Genomic DNA, 17,766 nt, shown 5'->3' on the forward strand with positions numbered 1-17,766 from the left:
ACGTATTGAATCAAAGCCGCACCCATCTGTAACACAAATGCATCCAGTTGGCTTTTGAGAGCCTGGCTATAGATCGACGGACTTTCACAATAGCCTTGTGGTGCGCGTTTTAGTCTGAAACTGCGACCACCTAATGAAAATCCGAATAGGTCTCTGCTTTCCTCAGCGATCGGGATACTAAAGAAAGCATTCTTTAGGTCGATCACCGTGAACCAGGAGGCAGAAGCTGGAATCAGGGTCAGCAAAGCCGTGATATCAGGGACCACGGGAAATTGTGGAATCACGATTTTATTCACCTCTCTCAAATCGATTATGAAGCGGTACACAGGAGGTTTAGATGGCTCAGTACGTTTTAAAATTGGTAGTACAGGACTATTACACACATTTCCTCGAGTTTCTTCAACGACATCCTTTTTGATCAGATCGTGTACAATCGCTAATAGCGCTCGTTCTCCCTCAATGGAGATACGATACTGTGGTATACGTGGCAGTCGCACATTTGGTTTCAGCTTGATCATATAAGGTGGGATGTCCAAGAGACCCACGTCATTGGGACCTGTGGCCCATAGAGACGCAGGAAGGGAGCTCAATTCCGGTGGGAGTTTATCGATCGACAAGTACATAGGAGAGATTACTTTCCGACCTAATGTAAGCTCCACTCCTTCAGGGGAGCAATACAAAGTCGCATATAACCGTTTTAACAAATCCAAGCCCAAAAGATTCTCACCACAACCAGTAGATAGAATCAATGGAGCCTCCAGCTCACGAGGGCCAATCGTAAGTGGCAATGGGCTGGAAACAGGATTGCTAACAGGGGCGCCAGAGAATCCAACGGAAACATTTGTTAAGCCAGACAAAGGTGCACCAGGGAGTTTCGAATGCATGATGGAACTTTTCGTCGCACCAGTGTCTAGAAAAGGCTCAACTACGCAAAAAGTAGCTACTGCGACGTAAGGCCCACTCTGATCAACCGGAACTGATACTACTCCCTCTCTTTGTCGGTGGCTGTCCTAGTAATGATCGTTTGCAACAGTCTCATGTTCAACGTAGTAATCGTCCACATGATATTGTGTAGATCTAACTGACCCCGCATTTCGCTGGTCAAAACAATTATTCGTATCTGGTGAATTCTGGGGGTGATCATTCTGATTGTGAATAGTACCGCGGCCTCTACCTCGAGATGCCTGCTGAGGACCACCACGGCTTCCTCGTGGCGATACACCATTAAGACGGTCACGCAAAGCGGGACAGTCGTATTTTATGTGACCTTCCCTTCTACAATACGCACACTGATTATACCCAAGTGTAGATCTATAGTCAAAGGAGTCAGAACGTGGCTGTGTTCTGGAGGACTGTGATTGTGGTCTATATTGTTGTTGCGACTCATTTTGATTCGAATGTGGAGGATACGCTTGTTGCAACAAAACCTTCGTTTTGAGCTCTTTCGTTTTCTTATCTACGCGATCACTTTCTTCTTTCTCCCTATTCTCATAATATTGAGCCGTTGCTAATATTTGTGCAGTGGTTGAGACAGCCCATGCACTTTCTGAATTTTTCAATTTGTTGCATAGTTCTGGCAACAAATTTAATACGAATTTATCGACAAATAAACGTTGGCCTCCCTCAGTGCCCATATCCTGACCGCTATGATCGACAAATGCCTCTTCGAACCTAGTGAAGAAATCGGAGACACTCTCGTCTTTCTTTTGCTTACAAGCTGAGAATTTATCCCAGTTTACTCTCATCGCCGGCATAAGCGTTTTCATGAGCGTAATTATTCTCTGGGGCAGGTCTGAAATTAACTGCTCAGGCTTAGCCCCACCAACTTGTCGACCATCAGCCGCTATTATTGTAGCCCAATCACCGCCTAACTCATTCGCATGATTTTCCTGACGAATTTTTGCCCAAACTGGCTGTGGTACAACATTACCGAACAGCATGTCGATGTCGGCAAGGTTCATAATGGTCGCATCTACCAATTGAGACAACTCCTTGTAGTAACCCGCCGGATTCTTGCGTGGATCAGGCAAGGACTGTTTGACTTGTAAGACTTCTGATCGCTTCCATGGGAGATGTATCCAAACTCTTTGGAAATGTGGAGGGATCGGAGGGGCAGCACCAGGATCACCTGGCATCCATACTGGCGGAACTTCTCTCATAGGATACTGACCAGGAGCCGCTTTCCAATTCTCATAGACGTCATCAAACGACACTCGAGAAGGCACTGTTGACCTATGGGCTAACAATCGCTCTAAGGCACGTCGTATATCTCCACCTACAATCATACCATTCGAAAATTGACTCTGAAGTTCAATCATATCGGGCGGTACGGTATCTAAATCATCATTATACCATTTCTCCCTCAAAAAGTTACACATTTCTTCGAACACGAATCTCTGTGTAGGCTCATTAAACTGAGAAAACGTGTCGAAGACCACTCGTGGAGGATAATTAACAGGATGTCTTATCCACCTATGTGCCATTGTCACTAACGTCTCTCTCTCCCTTCCACCAGGGATTTGACTTCGTCTCTGAGAAGTTTCAGAAACGCTGGGCGGCAGTATCGATCCAGATAGTGGTGAATAGAGCGTAGCAACAGTATTAGGGATACGGGTACGAACAGAAGGAGAAGTAGGAAAAAGAACAGGAGCGACAATATTAGAAGTAAACGTAGGAACAGTAGAGACAGACGAAACAGTTGAAGCAGCAGAAACTAGCGGCTGAGGGGGTACAGGCAAAGGTGCAGTAGGAATAGGAACAGGTGGTGGGACAAACGTAGGATTAACAACGAGCTGACCAGCAGCTGCCGTAACAACAGGAGGGACAACAGGAGGAACGACAGGAGGAACTACTGGAGGACCTACAGGAGCTGTAGCACCCTGTGCATAAGGAGGTGGCAATTTCATCAAATACGCTAACAGGGGATCCTCCTTTGAATCCTCTTATTTCTTATCAAGACTAGCTGGTAAGACCGGATAACATTTGTCTATCCTCATGTGATGTAGTCTAGTGGAAACTTCTATTTCTTTCTCTTCTTTATCTCGCTGACATTGTTGTACAACTTGCATGATCGGAATGAAACCTTCTCTTCGATCCTTTTTAAGCTGTTTAATTTCTTTCTGCTTGGCCTCTTTATGCCATAACCGAAAAGAATCAAACATAGCTGGCCTAGCTTTCTTTTTAAATAATTTAGCTTCAAGATTATCTAAAATCGCAAGTTCAAAACTTCCATGCGGTGGCCAACTAAGGACACCATCTTTTCTCGTGTAACGGACCCAATATTTATTATAAATAATAGGACCCACACCATGTCGACTATAGAGCTCATATATCGGAGTTCCAACTGGAGGTATCGGACACGAGTCCTCCAACCGGGAATCCTTGTTGCAACATTTAAGAAAACCAAGAAATCCACTATGGCTAGGCATCGTGCACACTAACCTAGTATCAAACTTCAAGGGTTACCGAAACACTAATTCTTCGTGAAAAAACAAAACCCTCGGTTTTTGGCAATTGCAATTGTCAAATAACAACTAAGGACCAACAACTAAGAACCACAAATGCAATGGAACCATGCATACAACAAAGCTTCAGAAAGCTCAACAACAACTAAGGACTGGGAGCGACCCACAAATACTTAACTGAGAACTTCAATGGCGTCACCAGGAAGGCCCGTCTATCGTCTCGCTTGTACGGAAGGTCTACGCCGGGCGTCGAAAACATGGTTTGGAATGCCCGAGCTGACCCTTGGGGACTGTACGGAAGCACAAAATACGGGATACCCCTGTCCATGGTGTGTGGCATTAGTCCACACACCCAACAATTTGTAGTATTTACCACCATCTGATGCTGGTGCAGAAGTTGTACAAAAGAATTGTTTCGAAATTCCGCACGTCTGACTTGCTCATGTTGGGGCAGTATGTGGAAAGAATGTGGAGAAACAGTAGAGACGAATTTTAGATCATTAGAAGGAGAGGTAGGCAAAGCAGAAGGCAGTAATGTTTGAAAACCATAATATACTCCACTCACCAGCAGCATAGAAACAGTTAGGAACAACATGAAAACCTGTAACAAAAAACATTTTGTACGCAATACCCTATCTAATGCAGATCTTTGCGCCGGCATTTTCTCTCTTTTCGACAGCTTAGAAAATTCCATCCTCTAACGACCGTCCGCGACGTTCTTGACGCACTTCGTTCTGTGTAGCGATCATCAATTCCCAGGAGTTCCCAGAAATTGACAAAAGAAACCGACCTAGTGTCGATAACTGCTAACCAGAAGAAAGTACCCGCACGGCCCTACGGCCAACCCGGATGATAGGTTCTAGATAAATTGAATCATTCAATTTATTATAAGGTTCTTGGCTGCACGAAAAAGGAAAAAGGTACACCATATAAAATGTCCACAATGTTCAGAGTTACTGCGTGATCCAAAAACAAAAATTATTTTATTAGTCTTTTGTGCGTGGGCGAAAAAAGTATCGGCTGCTCCCAGGGCGTGTCTGATCTTCAAACAGTGAATTGGATGGCAAATGAGTGTTCGATTGTTCAGATAATTGTTCAGCACTTGAAGTTTTCAAGGTAGAGGGAAAGGAAATTGTTTGAGGGGAATCAACAAGGGTGTCAGATATGGGCTGAGCTTCGCTGAACGGGACAAAGCATTGTGGGGCGTCGGTCTCGGACGAAGAAAAACCTTTACGTATCCAGGTGTCTGCCGGCAGAGGAAGCGGAACCCTCTTGGTGTGGGTGGCATGCACCCAGTTTTTCCGTCCCTCCAGTCGAACCGCCGTCCTCGTCGCCAGTAGCACCTGGAAAGGTCCCACAAATCTCGGCTCAAGATTCCGTTTTCGTCCGAAGTTTCTGGTGAGGACCCAGTCCCCCGGTTGTAGCCGATGACCAGGACCCTCAGTTTGTGGCGGTAGAGCCTCAAAGACCTGTTGATGAATTAAACTCAATTTAGCAGTCAGATCATATAGGTAATCTATTAACATTGGATATTCAATTCTATCAAATTCTTTAGGTCTCGGGACTCCCCAAATATTAGCAGGGCGGCCGAACACAATCTCATATGGGCTAAGCCCTACTCGAGAGTGCACAGTTGCCCTGGTCGATAAGAGAGCTAGAGGCAAAGCATCTGGCCATGATAAACCAGTTGTTGCCTGAATTTTTGCAAGTTTCAGTTTCAGGGTGCCATTGTATCCTTCCACCAAACCCGCTGACTGAGGATGATTAGCACTATGAAATTTCTGCACTATACCTAAACCACGACACACACTCTTCGTCACACTTCCCACAAACTCACTTCCGTTGTCCGACCATACAATCCGAGGCATGCCGTATCTGGGGAAATACTCTTTGAGCAGAATTTTTGCTGTGGATAGGGCAGTATTATCCTTAAGGGGGTAAGCCTCAATCCATCTGGAGAAGGCACATACTACAACCAAAACATATTTCAAATTGTTGCATCTCTCCATATGGATGAAGTCCAACTGGATAACTTCGAAAGGGCATGTAGGAGGGGCAAAATGACCAGGTGGAGTGGGAGTGCCCTTACCGGGATTATACATCAAACACACCATACAATTCTTAACCACTCTCTCTGCACATTTAGTGATACCATCATTCTTCCATACAGGAGACAACAACTTGCATATGCCCTTTGCGCTTATGTGTGCTGGACCATGAGCCATTGTAACAACAGCGAGCACATATGCATCCGGTAACATCCATCTCTGCTTTTCTGACAAATCAACCCAACATCCATTTTCATCCAACTTCCCCGTGCTCTCTTTCCATTTAGTCTTTTCCATCTCAGTGGCCTCATTCTGTATTCCCTTCACACTTTCAACTGTGTCTTCACACATACTAGTCTCCGTTGGCCATCTCACTGAACTCGTAACATACCTTCGATTTGTCAGATCTTTAGCTGTCTCCTTAGCAATCTCGTCTGAAAACGCATTACCACGACCAACATCATCCGTCACTTTCCGATGCGCACTACATTTGATTATTGCCACCTGTTTAGGCAATGTAAGTGCATCTAGAAGGTCGTTCACAAGCTGACCATGCTGAATCTTCGTGCCATGCGACGTTAAGAATCCTCTTTCTCTCCACAATCGCCCAAAACTGTGCGCCACACCAAAAGCATACTGGCTGTCGGTAAACACATTCACCCGTTTTCCTCTGGACAACACACACGCTCTTGTCAAGGCGATCAGCTCAGCAGCCTGAGCCGAATTCTGACTCAATCTTGCAGTTTCTACAACCGTACTCAATGTCACTACAGCATACGCAGTCGTCACATCACCATTCGGCAACTTAAAACAGGAACCATCCACATACAAAGTACCATCGGGATCTACCAATGGAGTATCTTTCAGGTCAATACGACCCTTTGTTTCCTCCTCAGTTCTCAGATAACAGTCATGTGGTGCTTCACCACTTGACTCCATGTTGATCGGCAACAATGTTGCTGGGTTCAACACATTACATCGTTTGATGCGTATGTGACTAGCCAGTAACGTCAACTCATACCCAGACAACCTTGCGCTCGTCAAATGTTGAGTTTTCGTTCGGTTCAAGAGAGTGTCAACTGCATGCGGAACCATCCCCGTAAGCATATTATCCATGACCAGACCTGCGGACTGTCGAATGGACGCTGCGGCTGCCGCTGTTGCTCTTAAGCAACTCGGCAAAGCTCTGGCTACTGGGTCTAAGGTCGAAGAAAAATATGCGCATGGGCGCTGTTTGTCACCAAATTGTTGCGCCAGAACACTCAACGCACAACCATTCCTCTCGTGAACGTACAGTGTAAACGGCTTACTGTAATCAGGAGTACCTAACACAGGAGCCGAACACAACGCATCACGTAATTCAGAGAAACTTTTCTGACACTCTTCAGTCCATGGCAAAGGAGTCGGAACTTCCTTGCACGTGAGGGCTAACAATGGTTTCGCCAATAGTGAAAAATTTGGGATCCATTGTCTGCAGTATGACGTAATACCTAGAAAGGCACGTACATCTCTCTGAGTTTTAGGCACAGTCATTCGAGAAATCGCTGCAATTCTCATGTAGGTAGCGCAATAGTGATACTGTAGCCGTTTTGCAAATAGCCTCCGTATCAGCTGCCACTAATAGGTCGTCAACGTATTGAATCAAAGCCGCACCCATCGGTAACACAAATGCATCCAGTTGGCTTTTGAGAGCCTGGCTATAGATCGACGGACTTTCACAATAGCCTTGTGGTGCGCGTTTTAGTCTGAAACTGCGACCACCTAATGAAAATCCGAATAGGTCTCTGCTTTCCTCAGCGATCGGGATACTAAAGAAAGCATTCTTTAGGTCGATCACCGTGAACCAGGAGGCAGAAGCTGGAATCAGGGTCAGCAAAGCCGTGATATCAGGGACCACGGGAAATTGTGGAATCACGATTTTATTCACCTCTCTCAAATCGATTATGAAGCGGTACACAGGAGGTTTAGATGGCTCAGTACGTTTTAAAATTGGTAGTACAGGACTATTACACACATTTCCTCGAGTTTCTTCAACGACATCCTTTTTGATCAGATCGTGTACAATCGCTAATAGCGCTCGTTCTCCCTCAATGGAGATACGATACTGTGGTATACGTGGCAGTCGCACATTTGGTTTCAGCTTGATCATATAAGGTGGGATGTCCAAGAGACCCACGTCATTGGGACCTGTGGCCCATAGAGACGCAGGAAGGGAGCTCAATTCCGGTGGGAGTTTATCGATCGACAAGTACATAGGAGAGATTACTTTCCGACCTAATGTAAGCTCCACTCCTTCAGGGGAGCAATACAAAGTCGCATATAACCGTTTTAACAAATCCAAGCCCAAAAGATTCTCACCACAACCAGTAGATAGAATCAATGGAGCCTCCAGCTCACGAGGGCCAATCGTAAGTGGCAATGGGCTGGAAACAGGATTGCTAACAGGGGCGCCAGAGAATCCAACGGAAACATTTGTTAAGCCAGACAAAGGTGCACCAGGGAGTTTCGAATGCATGATGGAACTTTTCGTCGCACCAGTGTCTAGAAAAGGCTCAACTACGCAAAAAGTAGCTACTGCGACGTAAGGCCCACTCTGATCAACCGGAACTGATACTACTCCCTCTCTTTGTCGGTGGCTGTCCTAGTAATGATCGTTTGCAACAGTCTCATGTTCAACGTAGTAATCGTCCACATGATATTGTGTAGATCTAACTGACCCCGCATTTCGCTGGTCAAAACAATTATTCGTATCTGGTGAATTCTGGGGGTGATCATTCTGATTGTGAATAGTACCGCGGCCTCTACCTCGAGATGCCTGCTGAGGACCACCACGGCTTCCTCGTGGCGATACACCATTAAGACGGTCACGCAAAGCGGGACAGTCGTATTTTATGTGACCTTCCCTTCTACAATACGCACACTGATTATACCCAAGTGTAGATCTATAGTCAAAGGAGTCAGAACGTGGCTGTGTTCTGGAGGACTGTGATTGTGGTCTATATTGTTGTTGCGACTCATTTTGATTCGAATGTGGAGGATACGCTTGTTGCAACAAAACCTTCGTTTTGAGCTCTTTCGTTTTCTTATCTACGCGATCACTTTCTTCTTTCTCCCTATTCTCATAATATTGAGCCGTTGCTAATATTTGTGCAGTGGTTGAGACAGCCCATGCACTTTCTAAATTTTTCAATTTGTTGCATAGTTCTGGCAACAAATTTAATACGAATTTATCGACAAATAAACGTTGGCCTCCCTCAGTGCCCATATCCTGACCGCTATGATCGACAAATGCCTCTTCGAACCTAGTGAAGAAATCGGAGACACTCTCGTCTTTCTTTTGCTTACAAGCTGATAATTTATCCCAGTTTACTCTCATCGCCGGCATAAGCGTTTTCATGAGCGTAATTATTCTCTGGGGCAGGTCTGAAATTAACTGCTCAGGCTTAGCCCCACCAACTTGTCGACCATCAGCCGCTATTATTGTAGCCCAATCACCGCCTAACTCATTCGCATGATTTTCCTGACGAATTTTTGCCCAAACTGGCTGTGGTACAACATTACCGAACAGCATGTCGATGTCGGCAAGGTTCATAATGGTCGCATCTACCAATTGAGACAACTCCTTGTAGTAACCCGCCGGATTCTTGCGTGGATCAGGCAAGGACTGTTTGACTTGTAAGACTTCTGATCGCTTCCATGGGAGATGTATCCAAACTCTTTGGAAATGTGGAGGGATCGGAGGGGCAGCACCAGGATCACCTGGCATCCATACTGGCGGAACTTCTCTCATAGGATACTGACCAGGAGCCGCTTTCCAATTCTCATAGACGTCATCAAACGACACTCGAGAAGGCACTGTTGACCTATGGGCTAACAATCGCTCTAAGGCACGTCGTACATCTCCACCTACAATCATACCATTCGAAAATTGACTCTGAAGTTCAATCATATCGGGCGGTACGGTATCTAAATCATCATTATACCATTTCTCCCTCAAAAAGTTACACATTTCTTCGAACACGAATCTCTGTGTAGGCTCATTAAACTGAGAAAACGTGTCGAAGACCACTCGTGGAGGGTAATTAACAGGATGTCTTATCCACCTATGTGCCATTGTCACTAACGTCTCTCTCTCCCTTCCACCAGGGATTTGACTTCGTCTCTGAGAAGTTTCAGAAACGCTGGGCGGCAGTATCGATCCAGATAGTGGTGAATAGAGCGTAGCAACAGTATTAGGGATACGGGTACGAACAGAAGGAGAAGTAGGAAAAAGAACAGGAGCGACAATATTAGAAGTAAACGTAGGAACAGTAGAGACAGACGAAACAGTTGAAGCAGCAGAAACTAGCGGCTGAGGGGGTACAGGCAAAGGTGCAGTAGGAATAGGAACAGGTGGTGGGACAAACGTAGGATTAACAACGAGCTGACCAGCAGCTGCCGTAACAACAGGAGGGACAACAGGAGAAACGACAGGAGGAACTACTGGAGGACCTACAGGAGCTGTAGCACCCTGTGCATAAGGAGGTGGCAATTTCATCAAATACGCTAACAGGGGATCCTCCTTTGAATCCTCTTATTTCTTATCAAGACTAGCTGGTAAAACCGGATAACATTTGTCTATCCTCATGTGATGTAGTCTAGTGGAAACTTCTATTTCTTTCTCTTCTTTATCTCGCTGACATTGTTGTACAACTTGCATGATCGGAATGAAACCTTCTCTTCGATCCTTTTTAAGCTGTTTAATTTCTTTCTGCTTGGCCTCTTTATGCCATAACCGAAAAGAATCAAACATAGCTGGCCTAGCTTTCTTTTTAAATAATTTAGCTTCAAGATTATCTAAAATCGCAAGTTCAAAACTTCCATGCGGTGGCCAACTAAGGACACCATCTTTTCTCGTGTAACGGACCCAATATTTATTATAAATAATAGGACCCACACCATGTCGACTATAGAGCTCATATATCGGAGTTCCAACTGGAGGTATCGGACACGAGTCCTCCAACCGGGAATCCTTGTTGCAACATTTAAGAAAACCAAGAAATCCACTATGGCTAGGCATCGTGCACACTAACCTAGTATCAAACTTCAAGGGTTACCGAAACACTAATTCTTCGTGAAAAAACAAAACCCTCGGTTTTTGGCAATTGCAATTGTCAAATAACAACTAAGGACCAACAACTAAGAACCACAAATGCAATGGAACCATGCATACAACAAAGCTTCAGAAAGCTCAACAACAACTAAGGACTGGGAGCGACCCACAAATACTTAACTGAGAACTTCAATGGCGTCACCAGGAAGGCCCGTCCATCGTCTCGCTTGTACGGAAGGTCTACGCCGGGCGTCGAAAACAGGTCGACAGTCAGGGCATCGGTCCGTCGCAGCCGTCAGGAGGCGGGAATCTTCGCGGGAAAAATCTTCGGACCACTTATTTCGACAACAGGATCGATGAAGCGGGGTGCACCTTTTCCTCAGAGATTTCACACGAAGTTCCTCACAATCGTCAGGCTTTGGACCGGTACCGCCGATGTCGCCCCGAGTTGGGCGCCAACTGAAGGACTGGGCTATTTAAGACCCAGCGGTGCCAGGGAACAACACCTATAACCTTCGTGGGATACCTGTTTCGGCGCACAAGTGACAGAGACACGGGAGGCTTCCTTCGGCGTCAAAGATCAGAGTTTATTACTGCAGGGAGGCACAAGTCACTAGATTTACAACAGCGTGTAGGTTCTACGAGTCTGCTTCAACTTGCATATGTGAGTCGCTCTCTTTTATACAGGATTTTGCCATTGCACAACATGTGAACAAAAGGTTACAACCCAGTTCCCACAATAAACCTCAAAAAGGGTCGCTTTCATGCTTTCAGAACTCCGGAATATAATCACAGTAACATTACCCGTCCCCAACTGTAAAAGCACATCTTCCCATCGTTAGGCACATTCCACTTGAGTTGTAAATGAGCAAAAGTAAAGGGACAAGAACAGCTGCTAGGAAGTCAGGCACACCTAAAGAAAAGAGTGTGGGGGTAATATTGAAAACATGATCATAGGATCAAAGAGCTTGATCCCAGCGCATGCACGGCTGAAACAATAGGCCGGTACGGCATGATTACCCTCAAGCTGAGCCATTTGCCTCTGCAGTGTCATTCCTCCGGTCATAAAGGAGCATGAAAGGAATATGCGTCTTCCGTATGTCTTGGGAACTAAAAGTTCATGCTGCGGACACTTGCCTGTTCACTGACTACGTGAGGGCAAGGAACAAAATGGATGCCGTATCTAAAATGGAACCCACGGGTTCAGATGTAGAAACACGTGAATACGGCGAACCAAGCCAGGTAGTGTAGTGAAAACGCGTACACTTACCGAGCTCGCCATTTACGGTTCATAGATTCCACATTCGTCCATATTCGGCAATGCCCAAAACACCGTAACAATTTTCACGGAACCTCATCAGGCTTAGTACGGAAGGAGTGTAAAGCAGCTTGTTTCACCAGAATGCAATCTTATAGCATAGATTAAGTGAAAAATAACCACACAAGGTATTTATAAAAATATGTATTTCTTATATAATACTTCTAACACATTTAGATATCTCCTACCTGGAGATAAACACAATGCACACAATACTTTGCATAGAAATACAGTAAATAGCACAGAATACACAGTGAGCTCCAGGGGGGAACCAAAACGATATACTGGGAAAGTGGTATAAAAATCACGACTCGGTTCAAGACAATATCGAGAGGACATAGCAGTACTGGGGACCCAAGGAACCACCCAAGGTGAGTGAGTAGGAACACCACGGAGAGTGTGTGCAGTGTGGGAACATGACTGCATGCTCCGTACTACTCAACCTGTAAGTCACGGTTGGAGTTTTAAAGATTAAGGACCCTTCCCAGTAGACCCTGAAGAAACCCCGTGGAAGACAGAAGGTTGGAGAGCCACACCACCAGTGGATGCCCTAGTACCCATGTTATCAACACCAGGGAAGCCGTGTGCATAGGTGTGAAGTGGCATCGGAAACCACTGTCAAACCAAATGGAGGACTTCAGGTGCTGCTACTGAAAAAGGAGAAAGTGGAATCCGAAGGTGGATTCTAGTTAAGAGGGACCTGCAAGCAGAGAGAACAGAGTCTAATTCGATCAAGAGTGACCAGGAGATCTGAAAGACGAATGCCCACCAATGTTGGAAGTTGCAGGTGGGTTGACGAGGAACTTGACTCTGCAGCTGTGAGGACCAGGCAATGCTGAGGAAGACCAGGAGCCATGAATGAGCTATCTCACCTCAGATGTCGAGTGCTGAGGCATCGGTGTCTGATGGGAGCACAAAGAAGCCTTGGCAAATGCAACACACTCAGAAGTCAAAGAAGGTGCAATGTCGGGACCAGCAAGTTCCAGAAGACTCACCACAAGCAGGGGAGTCAGGGTATGCCTGAGCAATCAGAGGAGTCCAAAAGAAGCAAAGGTGACCCTCAAATGGACCCACAGGCTGGAGGCACTGAAGTTGCGAGAGGACATCGAACAGCTCACCAAAAGATGCAGCATACGGTGCAAGCAATGTGGTGTGGACAAAGATTCTGGTCACTGCAGGTGCTTATGGTTGGGGCTACTTGGAGCCCAAAGATCTTTTTGGAAGGCAGACAACAAGCCTTTACAACTGCAAGTTGATGCAGTGCACAGGGATTCAGTTATTTCAGCCTCACAAGGGATACGGGCCTCGAACTTGGTAAGAGGGCAGGGCTGGCCTAAAGAGCTGTGGAAAACCACGACTTGTGTTGCAGAAACTTTTGGAGTCCAGAGTGGCTCAGATTCAGCAGACTGGTCGACTTAGTTGCGGTACCTGCAAATGCATGGAAGTGACTCATTCACTTCAAGGGAGATTCCTTCAGGTGTCTTGAGATGCCCACGGGCCTTGGAAGGTTCTTGAATGGTGCACGGGCACAGACGATGAATCAGACTGGAAGGGAGATGAAGTTGAGCCCAAACAAAGTCCAGTAAAGTTCAGAGTGCCCAGGCAGTAGAAGAAGAATTGGTGTCTGATGTGAATCTTGTCCCACGACGAATCTAGGGACTCACCCACAGGTAAGCCTTTAACTACCCTAAGGAAAGGGATGAGGCAATTCAGAGAACACTCCCTGGGAAGGGTTCCGACAGAGGGAGGTTACTCCCCTCACCTTTGTCCAGCAGTAACCCGCTCACCAATTTTCATTTCATCCACATTGTGATCTGCATGGTACGCGTTCTTTGCAGGAGGCATATGAACCCTCTGCGCTACTTTAAAACTTTCACTAGAGAAAATTCAGATCTCTCTAATACAACAAGTAACATTACATCTACAACAAGCCAGGACTGTTGGCTTTGTCAACGGTTCTTAGTTGCATATGATAAAAAAGCACCAAATAAGCCTTTGTTGCATATAACATTGCAAATGCTCCAGTTCTGACATGATGAGACTAAAAGAACTAGTGTCTTTGTAGTCACATAAAAGGTAGCAAAAGGTGGTACTGCTGCAGAGTTAAGATTTTTTTTTTTTAACCCTGAGGGTGAGGGTGAGGGCAAAAATGGGGGGCCCTATAGGGTTCCATCTTGGCACCTGCTGAGCATGGGCAGGACCCAGCCCACTTAAAGCCTTAGGTTTGTGGTTACTTTCTGTGTCAGCCCGCTCTCAGGCGCAGCGAGCCACAGGCATGAAGTAAGTCTGTTGACACCACGGGATGGCACATCTAAGCACGTCATGCTTGTAGTTAGGGCTTTAAGTGGATGGAAAAACTGGAGAGGTCTCTCATAGGGGTGTGGCTAATGTAATTAAGGGAGTGGTCGTAAAACACTTGAGCTAAAAATTTGTACTTAGCATAGTGTGCTGCCCCAGTGGTACTTTGCTGCTTCTGTCCATTCATTCAGATATATATAACGCAAGTAGCATTACACCTACAACAAGCCAGGACTATTGGCTTTGTCAATGGTTGTAAATTGCATAAGTTAAATAAACAACAACTATGATATTAAAATTGCTTCCTTTCTTCTGGGAGAGGTTGTGGTATAAGTCTAGAGCTACCAACTTTCGAGCTGAGAAAGCAGCTTATAGCCTCACATTGGCTCAACATCCTGTGTTTTAAAGCTTGTTGTCGTTCTGAATTTCATTTGTTAATAGAGCACAGCACACAATCTGCCCCACTCTATTAACATACGAAATGCAGCAGGTCTATAAGCACGGTATGTGCTTTCAGGTGATTCTGTAAGCACACACCGTGATTGTAGATTTGATGCATTTCTGTGGTTAAAAGGGCGCGGCTGCGGGCAGATTGTGTGCTTTTGTGAAAGCAATCATGTTAATTGCAGCTACATGATGGGCGCTGGGATTAACATGAATACTTTCACAAAGGCTTACAATCTGCCCAGCAGCCGCACCTTTTTAACAAAAGAAATGCATCAAGTGCAGGAGGTACTTGCTGTTGAACTTTCCTGCAGGTATGTGCTGTTCAGACACCCCACTGCGCGCTCGAGTAGAGACAGGTGTGCGCGCACATGCACGCGCAACTTTTAGGGAACAATGCACCCAGCCCGTTATAGCAGTTAAAGTTGCATCAGGTTTGTGGAACGCCCATCTGTCGCTTTAAAAAAACATCTACTGTTCGTTGCAAGATTGATACATCTGCCATCCTCCAAACAGCTTTATTGTTTCCAGTGGTTTTTAATGAATATGTGAATATTCCTGACACTCTTTTCCATTTTGAGCCCTCTGTTGACCACCATATTTTTCCAAGTGTTCTTGCTGTCAAACAAAACCACTAGATAGGAGAAAGTATCCATCACCTCCAAACGGTTAAGTCAACTCTTTTGAGTAACATTACTCCCTGCCTCCCATTAGGTAGTAGTGTGATGAGGAAGGAAGACGAGGATATACTGCTTATTAGTATATGACTATCCATATATTGATCAAAGCAGAATATTTTGACAAGATGAACATAGAAACAAAATCACAGATTATCAGCCAATAATAACTTAGGTGATGAAATATGGAGTAGGCAGCTAGTATTAGGATGAGAAGAAACAATACCTAATCAGTAAATGCACTTATCCTAATATACCTTAACAGACATATCTAAAGCAGAAAAATATAGGTGAAAAGAGAGAAATAAGTAAGACTGCATCAGAGTGGTACTTCATTGCTTTCTTGTAGGAGGGGTTCTAAGTGCAATCTTGCAGTAATGTGTTAAGAGAAAGAACACATGTCAGAAGGATGCTAATTCATGTGGATGGCTGCTCGTAGCTTGAGTGACTGGAATTTTCAAATATTGACTGGGATATTCTGACTTTCTAAGTGTTAGTCGCAAGAAGGCGCACATTTGGAACCAGAGTTACTAAGATTTTGCATCATGATTGCACCACATTATGGCAGAGTTCCGATCATGCAAAGCCTGATTTGTGTGGCTGTGCATTAATTATGAATAGGGCTCCCGGTTTTCAGTTTTTACGGATTTTTACATATAAATACAGACGTAAAACAAGTTTTCCTTTATCCGTATTTATATATAAAAACGGGAAAATACTAGTATATTTTGCTGTGCTGCCGTCTGGTGTCTCCCCTTCCTTAGAAGGTTAAGAGGTGACAGCTTCCCATGCGCACACAGAGCTGCCAGCCGCACCTGAGTACTTCACAGGTCTTTGAAAGATCATTTATTTGTTAATGAGGCTTTGTTGTTATTTTACCCCCTTTAGGAGCCTCTGCCAGAGTCAGATTAGGATGGACTCCGCTCCCTGATGGAATTAGCAGGTCTGGAAAGCAGCAGCAGCTGCCTCTGGGGATGCAGAGCCGGTGCTTGACACGTGTATATAAAAAGTGCGCCCCCTCCCCCCTTTCTAGACAGCAAGCTACAACTGTTCTTCTCATCTAGTGGTCCCTCTACAGCTGATCACTTTCCCACTCGTGTGGGTACATCAGCTACCCTGTTCTGTGGTGTCATATACGTGAGAGCAGCAGTCACTGGCTTGTGTATAATGTGACTGCAATCACTATGTGACTAGCTCTACTAGGACTCGTATTGTGAGGTGCACGGATTAGCAATGTAAATATTATGACGGCCCGGTACTACACTACACACCTTGTGGAAAGCAGAAACCCTTTGTATAAGTAGGTGTGTGATTTGGAAGTGATTGCCTAGCTGGAAAGAGATCCACTGGGGGATCAACATCATAGATGCTCCACAGGTCATGATGGGCACTGGGTAAAATGCTTTGCCGGCTGGTTCAACAGGATTGCCCTGCAATATGATATGTGAGGGGAGTCCTCGAGGGAGAATGGAAGTGGTGAAGCAAGGGGTGGTGGTTGAGGGAGCGTTGGAGGAGGTAGAAGAGGAGAGAAAAGTCGAAGCTCAATGTTTCTTGAGCTTGTGGAGACACTATTTTGTTCTAAATTTTACAAGAAGTTCTGATTGTGGAAAATCACTTAAAAATAGTGTTTTAACAATTAACTATGTACATCACACACCGTGCCATTTTATTTTTTAAACGCTTTCATAATATCTTGAAATGTTTGTTGCATTCCAACAGGCAGGCTGCATGAAGCAAAATTAAATGTTTAATTAAACAACACAGAGTGCATGTGCATTAAATAATTACAAATGATTCTAAAGCGTGTCACTCGTGACGTGCACTGTGTGCACCAACCTGCAGTGCCAGGCATGCATTAAACAAAAAACGAATTATCACACTGAACACAGCTCTGCACGTTTGTATCATGGGAAGTCAAGCCAATAGGCTTAAATCTTTTAAAAAGGAACAAAGAGTGGGCGTTAAGTTCTACCCAACAGCAATCTTCCTATCTCCCCAAGCAGGAGTCTAATGACCCAACATGAGCTGTGTCCTGCCTGCCTTCAGGCCTTCAACAGAGATCACAGATTGGGGCTTATTTACAAGCTCCTTGTGTTGCATTGTCAATTTAAATAAATGTGGAAAAATACTAGCTGTAGCGTCATCTTTTGCTTGTGGCAAAAATAAATGTGGATAAATACAAAAAAAAGTGCCCGAAAAATAAATATGGATCAATACAGACGGAAATGGCAAAAAAATAAATACCATAAAACCGGGAGCCCTAATTATGAATCACAGCGCATAGCATTACGTTGCACCAGGCAGACATTGCATTGTGGATCATGGACATTCCTTTGTATCCACTCATGTATTCTGACGCACATCCATATTTACTAAAGTCAGTAAACTTGAGTTTGTGCCTACCCAAGGGTGACTTAACTGCTTA

Source organism: Lissotriton helveticus, chromosome 11, assembly GCF_964261635.1.
Source record: "Lissotriton helveticus chromosome 11, aLisHel1.1, whole genome shotgun sequence".
Taxonomy (NCBI): Eukaryota; Metazoa; Chordata; class Amphibia; order Caudata; family Salamandridae; genus Lissotriton; species Lissotriton helveticus.